The sequence below is a fragment of the Hypanus sabinus genome, chromosome 3 (assembly GCF_030144855.1).
Source record: "Hypanus sabinus isolate sHypSab1 chromosome 3, sHypSab1.hap1, whole genome shotgun sequence".
Classification (NCBI taxonomy): Eukaryota; Metazoa; Chordata; class Chondrichthyes; order Myliobatiformes; family Dasyatidae; genus Hypanus; species Hypanus sabinus.
Genome location: NC_082708.1, coordinates 15,501,552 through 15,514,614, shown reverse-complemented (window position 1 = coordinate 15,514,614; position 13,063 = coordinate 15,501,552). Strand labels below are relative to the sequence as shown.

Genomic DNA, 13,063 nt, shown 5'->3' with positions numbered 1-13,063 from the left:
AGAGGGGCATAAGAAGCAAAAGAGGTTAGTGATAGAATGGAGATGAGGCAGAAGCGAATGCTAAAGGTAAAAACAGGTCAGAGGCGAGGTGATAAGATGAGACGAATAATATCTAAGGTTTCATGTAAAGAGAAGAAAGAAAACATACTGGAAATTAGCGTTCAGTTCAAGAGGACTAGAAAATGACAGCTAAGAAGTAATGCCGAGCCTTTCTAAGACATTGATCAGACTATACTTAGAGCATTCTGAACAGTTTTGGCCCTTTATCTAAGATAGGACGTGCTGGCATTGGAGAGGTCCAAAGGAGACTCACAAGAATGATTCTGGAAGTGAAAGGGCTAATGTATGTGGTGCATTTAATGACTCTGGGCCTGTACTTGCTAGAGTTTAGAAGAAATGTGGGGCGACCTTATTGAAACTATTTGAATACTGAAAGGCCTAGAGAGAGTGGATGTGGAGAGAATGTTTCCTGTCGTGGGGAATTCCAGAACCTGAGTTGTGGGCCAGAAGCCTGGCAGGTAGCCCGCAACAATTCTTGTCGATTTGATTTGATGCAAAATGACGCAATTCACTTTATGTTTCGAAGTTCACATGACAAATAAAGATCATCTTTATAAATGGTTGCTATCTGAAATTGTTGAATTTGTATAGAGTCTTGGAGAGCAGTAAGTACTCAATTAGAAGATTAATAAGGTGGCATGGTAGCACAGCGGTGAGGGTAACACTATCACATGTGCAGCATCCCCGGTTCTATCCACCACTATCTGTAAGGAGGAAGGAGCGGCAGCTGGATGTACCTTGCAGGTGAAGTTGTCAGGGACAATGCAGGTCTCCCTGCCTTCCCACATCCTGCAAGGGGAGCATTCAAACATCCCGCTTTGCATCCCTACTGCTCTGAATGTGCAAATATAAAGAAGGAAAACAATTAATAAATAAGCCAAAAAAAATCCAGCTACAGCTTTTCACTTCTCTCACTCAAACCTCTCCTCGCTGAAGCTTCAAAGAGTTAAAGCCTCAAAGGCCCCACTCTATCACCGTCCACTCCAACAGTGGCCGCTCCCACAAAGGCCACTCTTCTTGCCTCTGCCTTCAATTTGCACTTGCCCGTGATTTGCACTCTCTGATTGTCTGCTGTTCAACACCGAAGCTCCTGCAAAGCGTTGCTTTTTAGTGTCCGCCCACCGACCTGAGTGAGACGTTCCTTCTCTCGCTCCCAATCTCTGTTCAAATGTCCGTTTTTAGAGCCTATTAGTTAAGCACAAGAATGTGCAGAGAATTGAGGGATATGGATATAGTGCAGGCAGGAAGGTTTAGTTTATTTAGGCATTTAATTACTCGTTTAATTAGCTTGGCACATCTTGGGTAGAAAGGTTTCTTCCTCTGCTGTCCCGTTCTATACTCTATAACTCTGAGATGAAGAAGTGGTGGACCTGTGACAATGCCTTTGATTTTATTCAGTGGGGTGGCATAATAGCGTAGGGGTTACCACAACACTTTACAGTGCCAGCCATTACCAGTCAGGGTTCAATTGCCGCCACTGTCTGTAAGGAGTTTGTTTGTTCTCCTAATGACCTTGTAGGTTTCCTCTAGACCCTCAGATTTCCTCCCACATTCCAAGGATGTACTGGTTAGGGTTAGTAAGTTGTGGGCATGCTACACTGGTGCCGAAAGTGTGACAGCATGTGTGGGCTGCCCTGAGCACACCTTCAGACAGAGTTGGTCATTAACCTAAAACCCACATTTCACTGTTACACTCACTAAATTCTGGAGGAACTCAGCAGGTCAGGTAGCATCTATGGAGAGAAATAAAGAGTTGACATTTCAGGCCGAGACTCTTTATCAGGACTGGAAAGGAAGGGGAAAGAAGCCTAAATATTTTGATGTTACTATGTACATGTGACAAATAAAGCTAATCCAATTTATTTCGTTGTTAGGAGCAACAGTGTTTTTGATTTCTTGTCTTATTTAAACTGATAATGTCCAGGACAAGGCTGTGCCTCAGTCATTTATTTGACACTCAGAGGAGGAGGTACATTATAAATAGTTATTTTAATCATCTGGTCTATAACCTGTCTTGACTGGAATATTCAATGGGACACTAAGTACAAATTCCTGCCCATATCCCCAGTGAAAGAACAGGAAGAAAGTATTCACTTGATGAAATCCATCGTTCATAATGATTATTTTTTAAAAATCAAATAAATGGAAACAATTAGACAAAAATCCTTGCTATGAATTTTTGATCTGTTAATGTTGACTGGGATAAATGTAAGCTTTAAATCAAAGTGAAATTTTGCATCTGCATGAACTCTTGTACCCACACAAAAGCACACACTTCCTGCATTTGTAGCCATTTTCCTTGTCATTATCACTAAATGTCTTGCTTTTCCATTGTAAACCCCTGTCAATATTTATTATGAAATCAGACAAACCTCAAAATTGCCTATCTGAATTTCCTTTCTCTTGAGGCAGAAAATCTTGCTTGTTGCGGACATGCATGTGATATTTATTTGTGCAGGATTATTTCTTTATTTAATGGATGGAAAATCTCTAATTAATCCTTCTGTCCTACTCCCCAGTCTCATCAAGTTTTGGCATTTACAACAGTAACACAAAAGCGTACATGATTGGGGTTTGGGCAGCCTGCTAAATAAGTTTGCTTCTAAATGAAATGAGATGAAATTAGTTTTATTTGTTACAGGTACATCTAGACACACAGTGAAATGCATCACTTGCGTCAATGACTGACATTGTCTGAGGATTTGCTGGGGGCAGACTGCAAGAGTCACCATGCTTTCAGGGACAACATAACATGCCCACGACTCATTAACACTCATCCAGATCTCTTTGGAATGTACGAGGAAACAAGAACACCCAAAAGAAATCCATGCGGTCTCGGGGAGAACATACGAACTCCTTATTGACAGTTCCAGGAATCAAACCGCAGCCTGCCCCCCCACCGGATAGTGATCCCTGGCACTGTAAAGTATTGTGCCAACCACTACACTGCCATGCCACTCTATCTTTATAGGATGCATTTAATCCTGAACAAATAATTAGTCTGAAGTAGAACACTACTTTTGAAAACTCTGGAGATGGTCCACAGGAGATTTACAAGAATGATTCCAGGAATGAAAGACTTACGATATGAGGAGCATTTGATGTCTCTCAAATGGAATTCAGAAGGTTGTGGGGGGGTGGGGGCGGAATCTCATTATCTTACTGAGATCTACTAGATACTGAACAGGCTGGATAGGGAGGACATGGAGAGCATGTCCCCCTTAGTGGGAGGGTCTTGGATCTAAGAGCACAACCCCAGAATAAAAAGGTGCCTCTTTAACTAAGCTGAGGAAGAAATTCTTCTGACAGAGAGTGGTGAATCTGTGAAATTCATTACCACAGAGGCTAAGTCATTGGGTGTAAGGCAAAAATTGACATGCTGTTTATTGGTAAAGGGTTAAAGGGCAAATGGGGGACAACGAGGTTGAAAAAAGTCAGCTATGTGTGAATGGTGAAAAACCTGATGGAATGAATGGCCTGGCTCTGTCCTAATTCCTCCTGGATCCCCTCCTCCTTCCCCTTCCCCTATTGCCCATTCTCCTCTCCTATCAGGTTGTTTCTTTTTCAACCCTTCACCTTTCACATGGGCTTAACCTATCACCTTCCACCTTAGCTTCTTGCTCCTCCCACACCCCTCCACCTCTTTCCCCCTTCCTTCTTAGTCCTGAAAAAGGATCTTGGCCCAAAACATCGACTGTTTACTCTTTTCCATCGATGCTGCCTGGCCTGCTCAGTTTTGTGTGTGTTGTTTTGGATTTCCATCATCTGCAGACTTTCCCATGTTCATAATTCTGCTCCTGTATTTTATGGTCTTATGGTGGAACTTTTATTCTTTGGATTACATTTTGACTTTTGATGCACCATCAATAACTCTCTCTGAGACGTAAAGGTGAGATATCGGCTTTTATTGACTGGAAGAAGGAACAAGCAGTGGTTGACCACCATACTACATCCTGGAGACTGAGACGCCGGGCTCAGGCCTCAATCGCCTCTATACCGGGGTCTGTGGGAGGAGCCAAAGGAGTAGTCAGCGGGGGGGCATGTCCAGACAGGTATATGTAGTTCACCACAACTTTGTTTGTAGACAGTTATAGGCTGAAGTCAATGTTAAGCAAAGATCCAGGAGTGATGATAAGAGGCATAGATTGTGTGGATAACCAAGGACTATATTTCCCAGGGTGGAAAATGACAAATTTTGAGGTGATTGGAGAAAAGTACAGGAACGATATCAGAGGTAAGTTTTCTTTTAAAGAATGTGTGTGTGTGTGTGTGTGCGTGTGTGTGTGAGAGACTCTTACCCACCATGCCAGGGGTAGTGTTAGAGGCAGATACATAAGGGCAGATATAGAGGGGTATTTAAGAAACTCTTAGGTAAGGCACATGAACAATACTAAAATTTAGGGCTGTCTTAGATTGATCTTAGGGTAGGTTAAAAGGTCAGCACAACATTGTGGGCGAAGGGCCTGTACTGTCATATTCTAGGTACCCTGTTCTAATGTGAGTAAGCTGTTATAATTACCTACTTTCCTTTCACAAACTCTCTTCCAAACGCTGTTCCTCTCCCTGGCCTCTGCCTGTAACCGAAATGGATTGTATGCAACCCCAGTGTTTTATTTGACCCCAAAATGTGTCTCCAACACATATCCACTTCATCGGCCAGAGGCGTGCCTGTCTCAACACTACAGTCTTTGCTTCACTGCGCAGAGATAAGAGACGGTAGACACTGAAATCTAGAGCAACACACAAGATGCTGGCGTGACTCGGAGAGTCGGGCAGCTTCTATGGGTGAAATGGGACAGTTGATGTTTCAAGTTGACACCCTTCACTTGAATTTAGAAAGTGCAGGGGAAATAGCCAGTATAATGAGACAAAGGGAAGTGATGGAGCAGAAACTGACAAGTGATAGACAGAGATTAGCTTTATTTGGTACAGGAACAGTACTGTGTAAAATTCGCAGGTGCATATATCCAGTATATAGGTAGGACGCCCAAGGCATTAGCACAGTACTGTATTTGTCAACATGGAGCAGATAGTGAGTTTGTGAATCTGGCAGGAGCAAAGGATGTTAGGAATGGTGAGGGTGCAGCCCTGTGAGTAACAGGTGCCAGGGGCAGTGGTGGCACAGACACAGAGACAGCCATCCTTGAGACACCAGGTGAGGTTATTTAATTCCAAGTAATTGGTTTATTGATCATTACAGAATGGCTCTCTGGTGCTTCCATCCCCCTCCCTCTCTCCCTGCCCCCTTCCCACACAGTCCACAATAGAGGCCCATATCAGAATCAGGTTTATCATCATGGAATTATTTTTTTTGTGGCAGCGGTACAGTGCAATATATAAAATTACCACAGCACTGTGCAAAAGGCTTAGGCACCCTACCCATAAGTCTAAGACTTTTGTACAGTACTGTATATTGAAACACGCAGTGAAATGCATCATTTGCGGCATTGTTTGCAACGTGCTGGGGGCAGTCCACAAGTGTCGCCATGCTTCTGGTACCAACCCAGCATGCCCAAAACATGCTAATCCTAAACAACACACACAAAATGCTGGTGGAACACAGCAGGCCAGGCAGCATCTATAGGGAGAAACACTGTCGACGTTTGGGGACGAGACCCTTCATCAGGACTAACTGAAAGGAAAGATAGTAAGAGACTTGAAAGTAGTGGGGGGAGGGGGAAATGCAAAATGATAGGAGAAGACCGGAGGGGGTGGGATGAAGCTAAGAGCTGGAAAGGTGATTGGCGAAAGTGATACAGAGCTAGAGAAGGGAAAGGATCATGGGACAGGAGGCCTCGGGAGAAAGAAAGGAGGGGGGGAGCACCAGAGGGAGATAGAGAGCAGGCAGAGTGATGGGCAGAGAGAGAGAAGAAAAAACAAACAACTAAATATGTCACGGATGGGGTAAGAAGGGGAGGAGGGGCATTAATGGAAATTAGCGAAGTCAATGTTCACGCCATCAGGTTGGAGGCTACCCAACCTGTATATAAGGTGTTGTTCCTCCAACTTGAGTTTGGATTCATTTTGACAGTAGAGGAGGCCATGGATAGACATATCAGAATGGGAATGAGACGTGGAATTAAAATGTGTGGCCACTGGGAGATCCTGCTTTCTCTGGCGGACCGAGCGTAGGTGTTCAGCGAAATGGTCTCCCAGTCTGCGTCGGGTCTCACCAATATATAAAAGGCCACACCGGGAGCACAGGACGCAGTATACCAAACCAGCCAACTCACAGGTGAAGTGTCGCCTCACCAGGAAAGACTGTCTTGGGCCCTGAATGGTGGTGAGGGAGGAAGTCGGCTGGTGTGGTATACTGTGTCCGGTGCTCACGTTGTGGCTTTTTATACATTGGTGTTTCCTCTGAACATGTGGTGGGAAGTGACCCAGGTATCACCACCTTCTCTGCCACCTGTCCCACACCCCTCCCACAGTGCTCCACTCTTGCCACTCCCAATGTCTTTTCTGCCCAACAAATTTCCAAACTTGCTAACTGCTCCACGTTGACAAATTTAGTACTGTGCAAAAGTCTTAGGCACCCTATTGATATAAATGTGCCTAAGACTTTTGCACAGTACTGTAGAATGCCTATTACTTATTAACCCTAACCTGTACACCTCTGAAATGTGGGAAGAAACATGTGTGATCACAGGGAGAACATACAAATTCCTTACAGACAGCAGCGGGAATTGAACCCTGATCACTGATCATTAGTACTGCAATTGTGGTACACTAACGGCTTTGCCATTGTTACAAGAAAGCAAGTTCATGGGTTTGGTAAGTGAGACAATGATTATAAATCAACGCATTTATTTACAGACAAACAGTAAAATATTCGACCAGACATTCAACTGAATTGAGTTCAAGAGCCGAGAGGTAATGTTGCAGCTATATAGGACCCTGGTCAGACCCCACTTGGAGTACTGTGTTCAGTTCTGGTCACCTCACTACAGGAAAGCTGTGGAAACTATAGAAGAGGTGCAGAGGAGTTGTACAAGGATGTTACCTGGACTGGGGAGCATGCCTCATGAGAATAGGTTGAAAGTACTCAGCCTTTTCTCCTTGGAGCGACGGAGGATGAGAGGTGACCTGATAGAGGCATTGATCGTGTGGATAATCAGAGGCTTTTCCCAGGGTTGAAATGGCTAACATGAGAGGGCACAGTTTTAAGGTACTTGGAAATACGTGGGTACAGTGGAGATGTCAGGGGTAAGTTTTTTTTACACAGAGGGTGGTGAGTGCGTGGAATGGGCTGCCAGTGATGGTGGTGGAGGTGGATACAATAGGGTCTTTTAAGAGACTCTTGGATAGTTACATGGAGCTTAGGAAAATAGAGGGCAACGGGTAACCGTAGGTAATTTCTAAAGTAAGTACATATTCGGACAGCATTGTGGGCTGAAGGGCCTGTATTGTGCTGTAGGTTTTCTATGTTTCTACATCTAAGCCACCTTAATTTACAGAAACCATGACACTAAACACTCAGTAACACTTCAAACTCAACAGGTACCTTATTAAGTATCTCCCAAGTTACACAACTAATAAGCTAAACATTCAAAAAGCAGTTACTTAGCTAAGTGTGCACATGGGCCCTCCTATATCTGCAGCATATTTTCCCCAATGGTTTTTTGGCGCTGGTCGCAACCTCATTATGAAGAGGAGCCCCTGGAGACAAGGAAAACCCACAAGTCTCTTGCACTTGCTATTCTTATACCCCTGATACGCCCAGAACTGAACACCAGTGCCATGGCGAGCAAGTCAACCAATGGGAAGGTGCTGCTGCATCCTTCGAATGGACCAATCAACAATCGGCATGGTGGAGGTGGCTTTTGACCAGCAAGTAAACTAACCCTCCACAATACAGATGCTAATAAACAATTACTGCATTACCATCCCTCACTTTATTGCATAGAGAAATATTTGAAATCAATGGATCAACAATGTAGTTTAAGTAGAATAAGCTTCAGATCAACTATTTGTGCAAAACATAGATATTCGGTTATTATATAAAAATATTTTAGCAGCAATATGTCATGGTCCTTTCTGGCAATCCCCCACCACGCTATTTCCCTCAGGGATTGGGCCCCAATCCCCTTGTTTAGTTGCAACCATTCCCAGGTTCTACTGACTACATACACCTGCTTTCCATCAGGAAATGCAGGATAAAGACCCTGTGATCACAACAAGGAGTTGCCAGTTCATTGGTGGACTCTGGTATGAGTAACCTCGTTTCATGGTTCTTAGGACGGTCAGTTCTAAGTCTAGCATCACTCTTGGATACCGATTCCATGCTTGCTACGTCAATAATGCCTTCTGACTCTGCCTCTGTGCCCGTGTTCTGCACTTGGGTTCGTCCACCGCCACACTCGTGTAACACAATATTTATTGAAAAAAAGTCATATAATAGTGCACAATAATGTGTACTCATCTGTTATGAGCAACCTGGGCCATAGTACACTATATACCAAGTGACACTCCCACTGAAGGGTCTCAGCACAAAACGTCAACTATTTATTCCTGTCCATAGGTGCTTCCCGTCTTGCTGAATTCCTCCAGCATTGTGTGTGTGTCATTAAGCTACCTAGGCTATGATGGACATGGGGCTATTATTCAGAGATTCTGTAATTGCCTGATGTGGAATGGGCAAATCTGAATGACAGCTGTTGAAGTGGTCCCAGCTGTTTTTAAAGAAAAAAAAGTTGAGTCATTTTGTCTTTTTATGTGTATACACTGTTTTACTGTTAATAAAATTATAAGAGACAGCAACATATTAGTTTATATGTTTCACCATCTGTGTCTCTCATGTATATGTTTTTTTGTCTTCAATCTGGGCAAGTCCAAAGTTAAAAGTATATTTATTATCTAGGTACATATATGTAACCACATAGATTCATTTTCTTGCGGGCATTCACAGAAGATACAAACAAACACAATGGAATCGATGAGAAGCTAGAAACAAAATGCTGGAGAAACTCAGCAAGCCAGACAGCATCTATGGAGAAGAGTATACCGTCGACGTTTCGCGCAGAGACCCTCCTTCAGGTCCTGATGAAGTGTCTCTGCCTGAAACGTCGATTGTACTCTTTTCCATAGATGCTGCCTGGCCTGCTGAGTCCCTCCAGCATTTTGTGTGTCTTGTTTTGCTTTCCAGCATCTGCAGATTTTCTCTTTTTTTTGTGACTGGGGACATGGGGAATGCGAGTGGGGAGGCATGTGTAACGGTTTTGTCGCATCTACCTTCCACTCTGCGGAGAACTGAAAGAATTATTATTCCAGGGAGTTTTGTTTCGGGGACCCCGCCCACCAGTGAAATCCCTGACTGGCTGTTTCACGCGTCAATCACGGGGCAGCCCGCCTCTGTATGACAAAGTTGTGGCTTTTCCCGAGAACTCTCATTCTAACTTCGGAGGTCGTAACGTGTGGAGGTTACAAGCTCTCTGTTTTGGGGCATCTTCAATGAGGACACGGAGTGTTTAGCTCGGGGAAAGATACTTAAAATATCAACCCATACTACCCGATCCAACTGGTATTCAGTCATCTTTTCGAGCTAAAATCCAATTTCTTCTCAGGTGAATGATTCTCCTCCAGCAGAATCGCTAGTGTTTATTTTGCCTTGTTCTACTATTAAGAGGCAGGTCCAAAACAAAAGTTTTAATCTATTGTGGAGGGGGACTAGAAATATTCTCAGTGCATACGGGTAATGTGTTAGTACAACACCGGCACTCGAGGAAACACGCTGGGCGAAGTTTAGGGAAACTTTGAGGCAGCTGTATTGTGTTGGACACGGATAGGTTTAAGCCTGGTTCGCGAGGGTTCACTCCTGAGCGACGGCTTTTTATTCCCCACCAGCCTGTCGCTGTAGACACTGAGTCACTGTTGGCCAAATACAGATGATTCCCATTACGGACACGCACACACTTCCCCGGGCCATCGAGGCCAAATGCTGCGATAATGTGTGAAATTCCAGGACCCTGTCTTTAAAGAACATTGCTGCCATTCATAAAGGCAAGAGATTCTGCAGATCTCACAAAAATGCTGCAGGAACTCAGGAGGTCAGGCAGCATCCAGGAAAATGAATAAACAGTCAACACGTCGGGCCGGACCCCTTCAAGGATTTTGTGAGCGTGTTGCTCCGGATCTTCAGGGGGTCTCGGCCTGAAACGTTGACTGTTCGTTCTTTTCCATCGACACTGACTTCCCGCTGAGTTCCTCCAGCATTTTGTGCGCGTGTGTTGCTGCCGAGTGACACTGACTTGGGATCTCACGGTGGGGAAACATGGCAACATTTACACGATGTTCCCATCATCTGCTTTTGAAAAGTTGTAAACTTCATCCTCACTATTATGCAACATGGTCACAAATAGAAAGGTCAAAAGGTAGTTTGAATAATAGCCAGCCAACGGACTGAAATATTGTTTTCGTTAATATGCAATATTGTCATAAATCATATGTGAGCAAACAGTTTCAATTATTTGAAATATTATTATTTTATAACTGTTAGATTTTTTGCAATCCCGATCACTTAAATCATACAGAAGTGTAAAAAAAAGGGTATTTACCTTGTGTATTTCGGATGCTAGTCTGTACAGCTGGGTCCAGTTGCATGCAAGGGTGTCAGCGGGTCACTCCTGAGTCGTTTTTGTATGTAAAAGGGGATCCATTAATCCCCCGACACACACTCCGGCGTCCTGTTGGGATTAAGCAACGAAAGTGCCTGGTAGGCGTCTAATTTCAAGAAAACCTCCTCGGCTGGGAGTCAGCCTTCTTGCTTTCCTCATTATAGCAGAGAAAAAAATATTATGTTCATTGATCCATTATAGGGGGGAAAAAAGTTTTAAGCAGCTTTCCTTGAAGTTTCGTCAGTGGCTCGCAGACTTGTGTGTTGCAAGGGGTATATTTAATGCCAGATGGTGAGTGAGACCCGCTCAGATTTTCTCGCTGGACTCGGGAAAACCAACTAAACTCGCAGAGCAATGTGTCGGGTTACTGCGAATCGGACTCTGCGAGATTGAGTGGATGCGGAGGGTTCGGGGAGGCTGCCTGACATAGAGGGGGAGTGTTTACTGCCGGCGGGCTGGCGTAGTATGCATACACCCCTGAGCGGGACTGGCTCGGGGGCAGCCAGTTCCCCGAAAAAGGGGGAGGGACAGCATTCGATTTCACGCATTCACCTCACTAAGTTATTACTAGCGTGGGTGGAGACAGACTCATCGACAACTCACTGAAGTTGCAGATTTTAGTGAGTTCGAAGTCACAGTCGACAGAAGTCACACGGCAGGTCAGGTGGCATCTCGGGATGGGGGGGGGGCATACATTAAATGCCAGAAATGGGAAAAGCAGTGACTTAATCGCGTGTAGTGGTAGGGGACAGCGAAACAGAGGGTCTGTGAGAGAGACCGAGACGACGCAAGGTTGGGTGACAGATGTCCCGCATATACAATGCTTTTGGTCGCTGAGGCTTTCCGCGTGTTTAAGTGTGTTCCCGCAATGACGATATCATTGCAATGCTGCCTTCCAAGTTGTGTTATAGCCCGGAATCTGGGCCGTGCCAAGCACGATTGCCAACAAGCCGGGTCCCGTTTGGCCCATAATTTTCTATCAAGTACAATACCTGTCCAAGTGCCGTTTAAATGTTGATACTGTACATGCCTCAAATACTTCTTCTGTAAGTCCGTTCCACAGACAAACCAACCTTCGGGTGGAAAAAGTTCAAAGGCTCATCATTTTATTATCAAAGTGTGTAAGCAGAATGAGATTTGTCTTTACCAGATAGCCATAAAATACAGAAAGCCACAGAGTAGTTGAAAGAAAGACGTCAAGCACCCCCCCGCCCCCATGAAAAAAGAAACAAAAACTCACAAACCCCAAACCTTCTCTGGTACAAAAACTAACAGATCCTTCATGTCCTTATTAAATTTCTCCCCCTCTCTCCTTAAGCCTATGCCCTCTTGATTCCCCAGACCTGGGGAGAACATCGTGGGCATTCAACCTCTATAGAGATGCATAGTTTCAGCACCACCAAAAACGTTGACAAACTTCTACAGAAGTCCTACAGACCCGTGTTGATCAATGAGTTGGAGCATTTACTGAGATCTTAACCTCTCGCTTCGGCAGACTCGAGGTACCCACCTGCATCAAACAGGCTTCACTTAGCCTGGTGCCCAGGAAGGACATGGTGACCTGCCTCGGCGACCGTCGTCCAGTAGCACTGACATCCACAACGATGAAGCGCTTTGCGAGGTTGGTGATGAAACGTATCGGCTCCTGCCTGAGAGGCGACTTGCACCTGAGTGGCAGCAGTTCTATTGATGTGCAGGGGAACTTTACTGAAAGCATTGATTTTGGATGAAAAGTCACTGCCAGGTTTATTGCAAACATTTTTAAAATTATGGATAAAGTTTTTGTTTTAAAAATTGTGTATGTTACACCAGTACCTATCCTCCCTCAGGAGGTTTAGGAAATTTAGCATGTTCCTGGTGTTCTCATGCACCATAGAGAACACACCCTACATTACAAAATGCATTACGGTTTGGAATGGCAAATGCTCTACCCAACACTGTAACAGAAAGCAGGGAGTGAGCATAAGACTATATTCTCCTTTCTGTTACTGCTTTCCCTTTTCACTGCACTAACGTCAGTCTATGGCCTCCTCTACTGCCGCAATGAGGCCACACTCATATTCTGTCTGGGTAGCCTCCAACCTGGTGGCATGAACATCGATCTCTCAAACTTCCAGTAGATGCTAACCCATCTTTCACTATTCCCCCATTTGCTCTCTCACCTTATCTCCTCACCTGCCCATTACCTCCCTCTGGTGCTCCCCCGCCTTCCCTTTCTTCCCTGGTCTTCTACCCGTTATCATATTCCCCTTCTCCAGCCCTTTATCTCTTTCACCAATCAACTTCCCGATTCTTTACTTCACCCCTCCCCCTCTCACCTATCACCCACCACCTTCTTATCCTGACTACTCCTTTCCTTTCTCATCCTGATGAAGGGTCTCGGCTCAAAA

At 44.6% G+C, this 13,063-nt stretch overlaps 1 protein-coding gene across 1 annotated transcript in view; it reads right to left on the bottom strand.

Moving 5' to 3' along the window:
- The window catches only part of mxra5a (matrix-remodelling associated 5a), a 77,608-nt gene extending 66,546 nt beyond the window's left edge, over nt 1-11,062 (bottom strand). Inside the window, exon 1 of the mRNA XM_059963752.1 lies at nt 10,614-11,062. The gene's annotated coding sequence lies outside the window, so the exon portion shown is untranslated. The remainder of the gene's footprint in view (nt 1-10,613) is intronic.
- Between the last annotated feature and the right edge of the window lie 2,001 nt (nt 11,063-13,063).